At 43.5% G+C, this 12,414-nt stretch overlaps 1 protein-coding gene across 2 annotated transcripts in view; it reads left to right on the forward strand.

The window, feature by feature from the left end:
* Nucleotides 1–687: 687 nt before the first annotated feature.
* Nucleotides 688–12,414, forward strand: part of PKIB (cAMP-dependent protein kinase inhibitor beta) — a 53,186-nt gene continuing 41,459 nt past the window's right edge. Inside the window, exon 1 of one of the 2 annotated variants that reach the window (XM_068184368.1) lies at nt 688–842. The gene's annotated coding sequence lies outside the window, so the exon portion shown is untranslated. Of the gene's footprint in view, nt 843–1,121; nt 1,270–12,414 lie in introns of those variants that run through there. The other variant, XM_068184367.1, reaches the window with a different exon arrangement.

Consider the following 12,414-nt stretch of genomic DNA (forward strand, 5'->3'; position numbering starts at 1 on the left):
TAAAATTCTAATCCTCTGCTTCTCTTTATTTGTTATCATAAATAAATATGATAAAAAGCTTGACATGGTTTGTAGTGTAAACACTGAAAAGCACAAGTAAGATAGCCACCTTTGTCTGCATTTGTCCAGTTTTCAGAATATAAATGGAAAGTTTCTGAGTATAAATGGAAAACCTCTGTGCAGATTCCCTTTTAATTTGGCTCTGACTGGATATAGGGAAACGGCTGGATGAAGTCTCATGTATATATGTATATGTATGTAGATAGATAGATTGTAGTGTGACTTTCAAAACTGTTTAAAGTGATTTCAAAATAGATAAAGTCCTTTTGGTACAATTAAACAAACAAAAAAACAACCAACATATCTATGCTATGCTCAAAATGTCTAGGTCTTTTAAAAAGCTTTCAAAACCAGTTTGGTATAATCTGGTAGAATATGCCTGAAGATGTTAATTTTGTGCTTCCACTGTACACAGTCTTTAAGATAGAGAACTTGCAGCACTCTTCACAGGGCACCATTTTAAGCGGAAAACGGCAAAGACTGCTGATTCCAGGCCAAGGCTGGATTTCTCCTGCATGAAGGCCCATGTCCCAGAGGCCAGCAGCCTTGACAGAGGTGTGCAGCTGCACCACGGCCTCTCCCTATGCGACTGCGACGGAACAAGGCTCGGAGCCAAAAAGGGTCACATATGGCTACATCCAGGTGCCAACTTTTTGTCACACGCTCGCTGCTTGCGTCGGGCAGGAGTGGGAGGATGTCCTGTGTCATTCTGCTGGTGCAGTTTGAGGGACTGCAGCCAAAAAGAGGAGAAAGAAAAGGGAGTAAAGTCAGCAAAGCTCCAGGTAAGAGCTGTTTTCCCTATTGTTTTTAGGGCACCAGGACCTGCTCTTTCCCCCCACATCAGTTTGCAGCGGGTCAGGGACCCTCGGCAGCTGCGTCCCTCCGCACAGGCTGCCGGGGAGGGGGTATCCCAGCCAGGTCCCCTTTCCCGGCGGCAGCGGCAGCCTGAGCCAGCCGGCGCTCGCTGTTCTGGGGAATGGTGCCCCACGCCGGCCACCTCCAGTCCTGGCAGCCCCTGGGGCCCGGCCCCCCCGGGCTGCTCCCGCCGGGACGGGCCGCGGGGACGGGCGCGCCGGGGGGGCGGGCACGGCATCCCGGCGCCTCCCGGCGCGGCACCCCGGCACCACATCCCGCGGCATCCCGCCGCCCCCGGGCACGGCCGCGGCTCCCGGCGCAGCGCGATCCGAGGGCAGGGACCTGCGGCGCCGGGTGAGGGCGGCGGCGGCGGGCGGGGGAAGCCGGGGCCGGGCGGGGGTCGAGAGGCGCGGGCGGGGTCCCGCTGCTCCCGGGCCGTGGCTGCCGGGGCTGGGTCGGCCGCCCGGGCCGGCTGCCGGCCGGGAACAGCCCGCAGGAGCGGCGGGGTCGCGGGAGGAGCCGCCCGCCCTGCGGCCGCAAACCCGAGCGTTCCCGGCGACGCGGAGTGCACAGGTACCGTGCGCGTCCCTCCCGGCCATGGGCAGCCTTCGGGCATCGAAGGGAACGGGGAGAAGTTTGGAGCAGAGAGCGGGCGGCCCGGCAGCTCCGGGCGAGGAGCGGTGAAGCTGCCGGGGAGGGTGGTCCTGGGGACCTGATGTCCCGTGCCCGACCGCCGCGTCCCAGGCGTTCTTCGGGACAGGTCACGGGTGATCTGCTCGTGCCTCCCTGCCCTGGATGCTTTCGGACTGACCAGGTTTAATGTTTCGTAGCGCCAGGTATTATTTACCTTTAGGAGAAGCCGCTAATCGGTGTCATACATAGGCTGCCTCTCACCGGGAAGGAAGCTGAAATTACTTTTTCTCCGGCAGAAAAGCAATCAGAAGTGCGCCAGGTGCGATTTTTAAGCACGTCTCCTTCCTGAAATTATGTTTATATGGTCAAATTAATCAGTGGTGACAACACGAAGGCTAGAGAGTAATTTGCTGCTTAGGTATATTACAGCACATATTTGAAACATAACCCTTGTGCATGAAGTCCATAATTTAAGTTGCACGGACAAGATAATGAACGACTAACTTGCAGTTCGTGGATGCAAAATATATTCCTAGCGAACCAGTTAAAATACATCACTGACTTTCAGCTTTCTGTGTTTGCAAGGAATGTCCTTGTACTTAGATCACATGTGAGGCAGGATTTTTTTTTTCTTTCTGATTGCCACAGAATGTTGGCAGCAAGAGAATTGTTTCTTAATCCAGTTATAAATGAAGCTTCTTAGCAGTCGTTGAAGTTATTTGTGGACTCTGCAGAGCAGGCAAGTGCTTTTAGCAAAGAGAGAAGTGAAAGAGTATTAAAAATTCCTGAAGCAATGGATAAAATGACTGCATACCTTTGGGGGCATTGTGGTTAGGATTGGTTAATGTGGAAATACTCAGGGCATACTGACTTACACGGTATAACTTCATCACCTTCTGTATCTAGGAAAAAAAAAAATCATGATGAAAAATTTGATCCAGAGGCCTTAAAAACAGCTGAAGGAAAGACAATGACATTTTGTTTACCTTTTCTGACTGAAGAAGTCACGGGGATGGGGATGAGAATGGTCTGAGTTATTGAGTTTTTTTATTTCAACTTACAATATTCTCTTTGAAGTTTTGAACTTGAATGTGCATGCCATGATGGTTTTGAAATTTTACATTGTGGTTGATAGCAAATACTTACAAATTTCAGTGAGATAATTTGAAACTTAATTATAAATACTCACATAACTTCTAAAAGCACACACTTTAGTGTTCTATTAGAGTGGACGTTTAGTTCAGTCCCTTTGTAATACATCCTGTTGGAACAGAGACCAGTCTCTCTTCCTTTTTTTTTTAATTAGTTGTGTCATGACCGCTACAAATTAAGGCAAAACAGCATAACACATCAGTATGCTATAAAAATAAGCGTGAACTTCAAATTCATGACAAATTTAAAAAATATTGATGCAAATCATGAAATGCAGAGAAACTCAGGTCATATTGTTAATCTGTCCGAAAGTGCAAAACAGTTCTCTTGTGTCCATCCACTGACTATCCTGTTAACAAATAATATTTTCTGTTAGTATACTGAGGAGGGTTTTTAATAAGCCTTTCAGAATGCAACTGTTTCCTTCAGTTTCTAAAACATGGGGTAGACAATCTGTGAGGAATCACCAGCTCAAGATCATATGTTCCCTGAACTCCTGCTGGTCTTTTTGCTGGACTTTGTTGATTTCTTCTCCTGATGAAGATGCCTCAGGACCACACTCAGTTCTCTGGGTGTGGCTTCCTTTTGAATGGCTTTACAGGGAAAGTGAGGGAAATTGGTGTGTTCTCTCCACTTCTTGATGTCCAAAGAACCTCTGTGCATTGCAGCTTCTCCCTAGGGTGCACCTCATTCTCTCAAATAGTTTTGTGAGCAGTGGAACAGTTCAGGATGTTGGGTTGATTTTTTGCACTCTGTGGCATTTGGACTGGCCACTCAGACCCATGGGATCACCCCCACCACTGAAAGGGGAGAATTACAAAAATAAATCCAAGTGATCTTGTCTGGTAGAAGTATTTAGACAGTCAAACATCTGTGTTAGAATGGATTAAGATTCTGGCGTTTGCGGTTTTATGAGGGGATCATCCAGATTTTCATTGCAGCCTAAGAGTGTGGCTTAGCAGAAATCCTAGAAAGTCAGAAATGGTGATCTGTTTGTGAAAAGCTCCCAAATCTGGCTTTCCTCACGTGAAATAATGTCTTCTGTACTTGACTTAAAAAATCTGGTTTTAGAAGTTTTTCCCATTTTAGATTTATGATTGTTAGTTCTTTCCTTCTGCCCTGACTATATTAATTTCAGCCTGATTTCCTAAGGAGATGAAGCTGAAACAATAATAATGCTGTCTGACTGATATCTCCCCTCATTGCCTTGTTGTATCTTTTTTTACCCTTGGGGATTAATTTCTGCCAATATAAACAGAAGAGCAGAGATTTCAAAGTGACGAAATTTTACAAACCTCAAGGCTTCTGGCCAGGGAGATGAGGGAGATGCAGTTGATGCCCTCAATGAAGGAAGCACTGTAGCAAGCATTCAACTTAAAAGACATCTGAAAATTTGTGCGGGTGCTACATAGGATGTTGAGCTTTATAACTTCTGCTGCTCAAGGCTTAGTGATTATATTTTTCTATTTCTTTGCTCTGTGGGAGTGCACAGTAGTGGAAGTTTTGATCGTTCTTTTTTTTTTTCTCCATAGCCCTCTCAAAATAAGCTCAATAGGTCTGAGATGTTCCTGATAATGAGCTATGAATACAAACACTGCCATTCCTCAACTTCATAAGCTGATGTGTTGCTTTGCTTGTCCATAATTTAATGCTTCTTGATACAGGGTTGATAGCCAGTGGTGCAATAATTTTCTTTGTTTTCTTGACTCAGTGCAAACACTCGATTACTGTGGTCACGATAAAACCTAGCTTCTTCCACAATCAGTTTCTCTCAATTGCTTACAAGTTTTTGATTAGACTTTAATTTGCTTCCTACTGCCACCGCTGTTTCTTCTGGTTAAGGCTACATCTGAACGTCCTCTATTGCTTTTTCTGCACAGCGGGATGCTGTAACACTCTCCTGGTGTCATGAGAAGGATAATGGAGGAGAAATATGAAAAGATGTTGTGAGCTTATCTAGCAAGACCTTTATGAATACGTGTGCTTTTATTGACTTTTAGGTAGTGGGTTTTGTTCTGATTATTTGTTCTGCTACACAGCTGAGGAGCTATGTTTACAGGTAATTGCCCATTTTCTTCTTTCTTGTCTTGCCAACATTAATAGCATCACAATACTTGTGTGTCTTTTCTCTTTCATTATCTCCCTATAAAATTACTGTGGGCAGGTTTCTTTGAGGTGGTTGGGTTTGGCTGATTTTTTTTTTTTTCTTTAGAAAGATTTAATAGTTTATTAAGTTGGTTTGCTAGCTTTTGTATAAATTGTATCAGCTGGCCTTGCTCTCTGGGCATGAATGTACATATATAAATAATAAAGTGCTCACTGGATAATGTTGACTTCTTTTGAAAATATTTTTCTGCGTTTACATTGCACAAGGCTCTCCTGTACATCTTTTCAGTCATTTATATACATTAAAGCCTTCATTCATTCCCCACTAACGACAGAGCACCACCACGCTTGTATAGCAATTCTATTTGACTTTATGCTCTTGTTTGATATTAGCAAGAGGAAGGATGAGGTGCACACTGAGGTCTTTTTTTTTTTTTTTTTTTTTGGGAACAAGCACAAACGCTTATGTGGGGTTGTGCCCCGCCTCATCCTCTTGCACTTGGATGGAGCCAAACATCCTTCCCTGCTGCAAGGACCTGGCCTCCTGGCAGCCCCATATGACTCTCCCTGTGCTCCAGGTAGCTGCCACCCCGCAGCCTGGGCTGGGTGCCTCCCAGCTGGTGTCAGAGACAACTCCCACAGCAGTTTCTCACCAGTGGTTGCATTGCTCCCAGAAACGTGGGAAGTAGCATCATAGGTAGGTGCTACCCAGTCTGCTTCAGTTCAAATGCATCCAAGGGATGGATCTGAAAACCCTGCCAGTGGAAGTGTTTAACTTGTGCTGTGGTGAAAGATTGGGTAGGACATGCAAACTTGTGCCCTTACCTTGGCAGGGCAGAGAAGGGCAGTGACATCCTGCAGAGAGGTGTGGATATTCTCAGTTCAGTCAGAGAGAAAAAGAGAAGGTTTCCCAACTGTTTCCCAGGCTCTCACCTGGTTAGAAAACCTTCTCTTTTTCTCTCTGACTGAACTGAGAATATCCACAGAGAGGGGGTGTGGCCTCTGCCCAGAGACCAGGGGGAGGGCTGGGGTAGGCTGGCAGCAGGAGTCCTTCACATGGTTTAACTGTGGCTGAGGTAGTGCATCTGACTACAGCCAAAAAGACCACTGTCAGCAAAGGGAGGTGATGATTTGACCAGGGTCAGGTTTGCACTGTACATGGGGAGACAGATCTTGAGCAGCCTTGGGGTGTGGAGCTCTGGCCAGGTGCACCCAGGCTGAAGCATTTTGACAGGAGGATTTCGGCTGGCTTCCCAGAGCACAAAAAGCACTGAATATATGCAGCAGAGGTTTTCTGCATGTCTTTGCTTTGGTATGTGACATCTTTCCATGCTGAACCCAGAGGCAGGGGCAGTTTCTGTGCTGTGTTGTGCTGCAAGGATGCAGCTCTGAATTAAAAATATTCCATTTTCTGTGTCCCCAGAAAAACAACTGCAGATCAGGGAGCACTTGCTTTTTTCTTTTCCCTTCTTCTTCTTTTAATCTATAGATTAAGCAGCATTTACTATGTATATAATAATAGCAAAGCTATCTCTGTTGTCTTTCCCCATCCTGTCCACATATTCCATCCGACAGAGGAAGGTGAACTGGGTTTACAGTACACAGTGATGCTTATGCTTACAGTTCTGAACACCTGCTGAGGCAGAACAGAGGGAATAATTTATACTGCTTTCCAGCCCCCGTGGACAAATGGGTAGCCTTTTATTTTTTGCAACCAATACACAACATTCTGTTGGAAATCCAGAAGTTTGTCCATAGGCTGCTGAGCAACCTGGAACTGTGATCAGTAATGCAGCTTTGGAGTTGTTGAAATGCCCTTGGAAGATGTGCAGCATTCAACACCACACAACTTGGTGTTCTGTATGGATAAAGTGCTGCCCTTTGCTCAGGCTCAACATCCCTTTTAAGGTTTGTTTTGCCTACTTTGGAATCTTGTGTCATTTGTATCCTTTAGCTGAGCACCTGACCCATTGATATTTTATATCTTCTTCATTTCAAGGTACCTTGGTCTTGCTCAGACAGATGCAGAAGCATTGGCAGCTCTCTAAATATTTCATACTAAGTGATGGAAGTGCACATAGGATTGTGGTTCCCTGGACACCGGGAGTCAGATGATGTTGTGGAGTGTGTCAGTGTAGTTCACCTTTTTATTTTTCCTTGCAAAACAGGATGCACTATCCTCCAGGGAAGGAGCCATTTTCTAGAGTATCAAAAGCATGATGGTCATTGTTGGAGCAGTTGCCCCATGAGGACAGGCTGAGGAAAGGCTGGCTCAGTCTGGAAGAAAATGGCTCTGGATGTGCTGACAGCAGCCCCTGGTACCAAGGGGAGGGAGTTTGTCAAAAAGAGAGAGCCAAAGACACAGGGGGCATCAGCTTGACCAAGCCAGAGAGGTTCAGATGGTGCACAAGGAAAAGAGTCCAAGGAGGAAGAGGTGTGGGCTGCCCACAGTGGCTGTGCCAGTTCTGCTCTGGGGAGTTCCAGCCCCAAGGGAGCACAGCTGTGATCAGCCTCATCTGACCTTGGTGATGGACTAGGGAATCCTGAGCCCCATCCAGCCTGAGTTGTCCTGTGACCCTGTCATTCCAAGCTCAAAGCTGAGCCTCTAAAAAGTTGCTGTGAAGCCTTTGTTCACCATCTATGCATGAAAAACATAACAGGGAAGAGGAACCTTATTTAATAGACAGAAAGAAGGCCAGTTGACTGTACCTTTAATAAGAAATAACAAATAGATGCTAACAACAGCACAGTGGTTTGCAGTCCCTGTCTTAAAATATCTTGCTAATACAGTCTGCCTTAGATAAGGTTAAATTCAGTGTTGTAAAACAATTTTTAAGTGTACAACATGTCTGTTTCAGGCTTCATGCCTAATTCAGTCTGCTGCAGCTTTTGTTCACTTAAGAAAAGCTTTCTCCAAGGCACAATACAGTATAATAAAAATGCAAGGACTTCTGTAAACATGTTTTGCTAAAGCTTTAATGTGATAGTTATGTTCTGTGTTCAAAAATGAAACTGCCTACTGCTTTCTTAGAAGTAGGCATCATGTGCAATGGTGTGACTTTAAAAGAAAGGTCCCTAAGTGGGGATGGGGTCTTCTAACGTGTGTCACTTGTTTTTCTTCTTGGAAAGGTCAGGTGTTAGAAATTCTGTTGTTAGCACTCTTCTGATATTTTCTCTAAATTTCTTCTCAGAAGAGCTGGATTGCAGTGAAATCTCCTGGTGACAAAGCCTCCAGAGAAGACAGCAACTGACTAATCTATTATTAAGACTGTGAGTTGCTTCTGTTTAACAAAAAAATACTAAAGAACACACCAAAAAGTAAACTATAAGCAATTGCTTCTACAATAGATGGCGTTTCATTTAAGCAAACATCAAGCAAAAAGCTCCTCTCCATGTTGTCGAAGCTGTTTCATAAGCAGTGATTGAGCATGTGTTCCCTGAGAAACATAAAAGAGTTGGCATTAAGAAGCCAGTGGTGCTTTCAACCACTTCCCCTCTCCTCCCCATCATTATTCAGAAACTGTCACTAAAGTGCTTGCTGTTTACCTAAGAGAGCTTAAAAAAGCTTAAAAAGGTGAGTGTGTGAGGGTTGGAGGAATATTTGTTTTCTTTTCCCTTGAACTTGCATTTGTTTGCTGGAAAAGCTAGAATTGTGGAAGGAATTAAATTGAATAAAAATAATTCTCAGCCAATATCTAATGGAAACAACCTATTATTGGTGTGTTTGGAAGGTCTCCACTTGAACATAGAAGGTGTTTATCATAAGGTATGATGCTTTTAGGAAAAAGCATCACTGAAAAGGCAATGCTGGCTTTTTCTGTTCTGAATTGGTAGTTTTATTATTTACAGTTTGAAGAGAGAGTACATGCTGTCCATACAGTTCCTTTTATTAATGAGTAACTCACTTTTATGTTCCTTCTCTCCTTCTGGATTCTCATTAGTTACAGGTAACTGGAAGTAACACTTCAAAGTAAAACAGAATAAAGTGGATGGTGTGTTTTTCCAACAGATTTCTCAAGAGACTCAGTGTGTTCTGTTCTAGCAAGTTTTTAAGCTAGAAAAAAATTATTATCATGCTAATATTATTATACTGATTCATTTAGCTTTACTGACTATTAAAATAATTCTAAATGGAAACCTACTTGCTGTAATCCCGTTTAAGGAGATGCAGTTTCTTGGGTTGAGTCAACTATAATAATTCACACATCTTAGCATGGAAATTGAATGTTGTTACAGAAACTTAGTTATCTTGAAGGGATCTAATGAAACATTGAGCTGTATATTCATTGTGTTAATTAAGTGACTGGTTAACAATCCAGCTGTTGTAGACAGTTAAATTTTGTCATATAAAGGGAGAACGAAAAAAGCTGGAGGCCTCTTTAGTAGCAGTTGGTGGTCTACAGAACATAGAAAAAAGCTGAACAAATTTATCCAGCTGATCAATTTTGCACATCCACATGGAGTTATATCTGCCTCATGATTCTGACAACCAAAAAAATTAATTAAAACTTCACACCTTAATGATTTTAAAAGTTGCTTGCTCTTTAGATTTTTGTAAAACCTAGAACCTGAAGTTCTGTTGCTTAAAATTAAATAAATACTCTGGGAGAACTGAAAGATGAGATTTAGAGGTGCACCTTTTTATTTTTTTTATCTGTATCTTGGCCTCATTTCTGTACCTTTTCAGAATGTAGAAAGAAGCATGTAAGATTAGAGGTGAATCAAAGCAAATTTTAAAAAGGTCAATTTTAATTTGAATGGCTGAGTACCTCGCCACCCCCACTCTCACGTCTCCTCCCAGTGCTGCTCCATTTGATTATAGCCATCAAAAAGCTGGGATTTCCAGCCCAGGCCTTTCTGTATGGTTGCCTTTCAGGGCAGGATTGAGTGCATTTGTCACTGCTCTACTCCTGGTTGAGAACTGGAGAGCAGAGATAACAGCCGTCAGTGCTGTCTAGGGGGAAAGGATGTCTCCCGTAATCCCAGTTTCCTTGTTCAGACTTTCCAGCGTCAGCATTTCATGGAGGAGGAGAAGCGAGGCTGACAGCCCGAGCTGCCATCTGACAGGAGTCACATTTGATGTACGGATGGCAGCGGATCCCTTGGTCGGGGCTGTGGCAGGGGAGGCAGTCCAGCCTTCAGGCTTAGAAAAGCAGGAGCCCCTCAAAGGTGGAGTGTAATTACCATCTGAAGTTAAGCTGTTCCCAAAATGGGGATATTTGTTCAGATGTCTTACCAGGAGCTGGCAAGGGGATCTGGCTGCACTCCTCCTGTGCCAGTCTCAGCTGCTCCAGCAAGACAGCAGATCCAGCCTATTTATACAACTGAACAAAAGAGGTGTAGGGTAAGACCTCGTTCTGGTTTTGGGGCAAAGGCAGAACACATAGAGGCATTCTCTTTTGTTGGAGCTGTCTTTCTAAGGCTCCTTCTCCTAAGTGAGACTGTGGCATTCAGAAGCTTGAGGATAGATGGCTCATCACTAAATGGGATGTGATAAGGGGGAAGATGCTCAGCCTCAGGCAGCATGGAAGCTAAAAACAGCTCAGTGGTGTTGCGAGCTGTGTTTGCACAGTGCCAGCACAGCCACTGCTGAACTTGGGAGAGGCTAGGCTGGAGATGTTCTGGAAATGTTCAGAGGAGTGAAATCCTCAGGGGGTAATAGCCCTGAAGCTGAAGAAGGAATATTATGGCTTGTTCGTGTCTGGTATCAGCATGGGAGTTTCAAAAATTGTTAAGAAAATAAGCATATGGACTATATAAAAGGCACATAAGCTTATTTTGGGTGAGGAATATACATGATGCCGTTCTCCTTTTTACATCTCTTCAGAAAGTATCTTGGCACGTTTTCTGTAGATTTGTGTCTCTGAATTTAGAGGGGGAGGATGAGGAGGAAGGGAAGCTGAGGTGAGGAGGAAGGGAAGCTGAGAATACAGTGCTGCTGGGATATGAGAGAGTTTAGCACCAGTTTGTTTGCAAGTGGAAGATGCAGAGGAGCTGCTGTGATGTGTTATGTTGTTAATTATGTTTCAGTGTAGCTTTGGAGTTGTAGGTCCTAGGAGAAATGTCACTCTGAACCAACATGGCGTTCAGAATTTTTTGGTGAACTGTAACATCTGAAATTATACTTCTCTAGAGAAAAATAGAGCTTAACTGTGCTAAGCATTCAACAAACACTTATTGCAACTTCAATTTGAATGTTTGAACTGTGAACAAAATACCAGGAAACACTCACTAATAATTCTGTGGCATCTGCTTTCTGGAGAAAATTGTGCCTTCATATTCTAAATTAGAGGAATAAAAATAACAGTTAATTATTTTATTTTTTTTTTCTCAGGTCATGCTGCACTTTGTAATAAGTCACTGGTAAACAGCTCATGAACTGTCTGTGCTTCTTGTCGTTGGTGTTGAGTTTACAGGATATTTACTTGGAAGCTTTGGGAAAGGCAGCCAGTGGGAGAGGGGGGCAGAGCTGAGGTGACAGAATGGCGAGAGCTCAGGGAACAAGGTCTGTGACACGGACAAAGGGCTTGAGGACCCCTGTCTGTACACTTTGACAATGGGCATCAATGTTGCTGTGCAGAGGAGTGAGATAAAAGGTCAGGAAGGTTTTGTTTCATAACCAAAACAGGCAGGATATCTGTTGAGGAGAATGGTGGCTGACTAAATGAATGTACTTTGCACCCAGGTGTTGTCTCATCTTTTAGGGGCTGTGGCACGGTATTCCAGTGCAAGTTACTTTTCTTCTTCAAGGTAGAGGACACTTCGAATACCATTTTAAATCTTGGGTAGCTCCATCCTCCACTAAAAATTAATGGATGTTATAAACATACCAAGGCTAGAATATTTCCTTTGGTCATAAATTTCCCCTAGGAAAACTGCTCTGTATTCAACAATTTAATGCTGGGGTTGGTACTGATGCTTGAGTTTAATAGGGTTTATTAAAATATCTTAATTATTCAGAAGAATAAAATTGTTCCAGTGATTTTGCACGATTTTACACTGCATAAGCAGCACTGTTGTAGTGTGGTAAAGATTGTCTTATTTTTGTCTCCACAGCTCAGGAAGAACTGGGATGTTACAGTGTACTGCTGAAACTGTATATCCAGAAAAGATACTGGTAATCAAACACTAATATCTGTAGGAAAGGTCATCTTAGTTATCAGATGCATATGCCCTTTTCCCATCCAACAGCTTGCTGTTTCAATGGCTCTGAGGTGGCACAGATTTGTGACTAATCCTTGCTTTGAATCAGCAGTGCCTACTGAGATAATGCAGGAATTGTTCAGAGCTTTAGAGGGATGGATGGTTCAAAATTAAAATTAAAAAAAACAACCAAGAAACAAAAAAGCCAAACAGATAAAAAGAGCTTTTCTATTACACCCCCAAATTGATTACTTCTAATTCAGAAATTTATTTAAGCCATTCTTATTTTTCATAACTTGATCTTGAAGAAATGTTTTTACCATTTAACCCTGATTTTTTTTTTCTGCGTTGTGTTTTTTTCCCCTGGGACTGAGTGATGAGGGCAGCTATCCAGTTAATCCAGAATGAGCTCCAACAAAGCCTAGATGTGTGGGCTTACAGTACCTCCAGGCAGCATAGCCAGTG

This window comes from Anomalospiza imberbis, chromosome 3 (genome assembly GCF_031753505.1).
Source record: "Anomalospiza imberbis isolate Cuckoo-Finch-1a 21T00152 chromosome 3, ASM3175350v1, whole genome shotgun sequence".
Lineage (NCBI taxonomy): Eukaryota > Metazoa > Chordata > Aves > Passeriformes > Viduidae > Anomalospiza > Anomalospiza imberbis.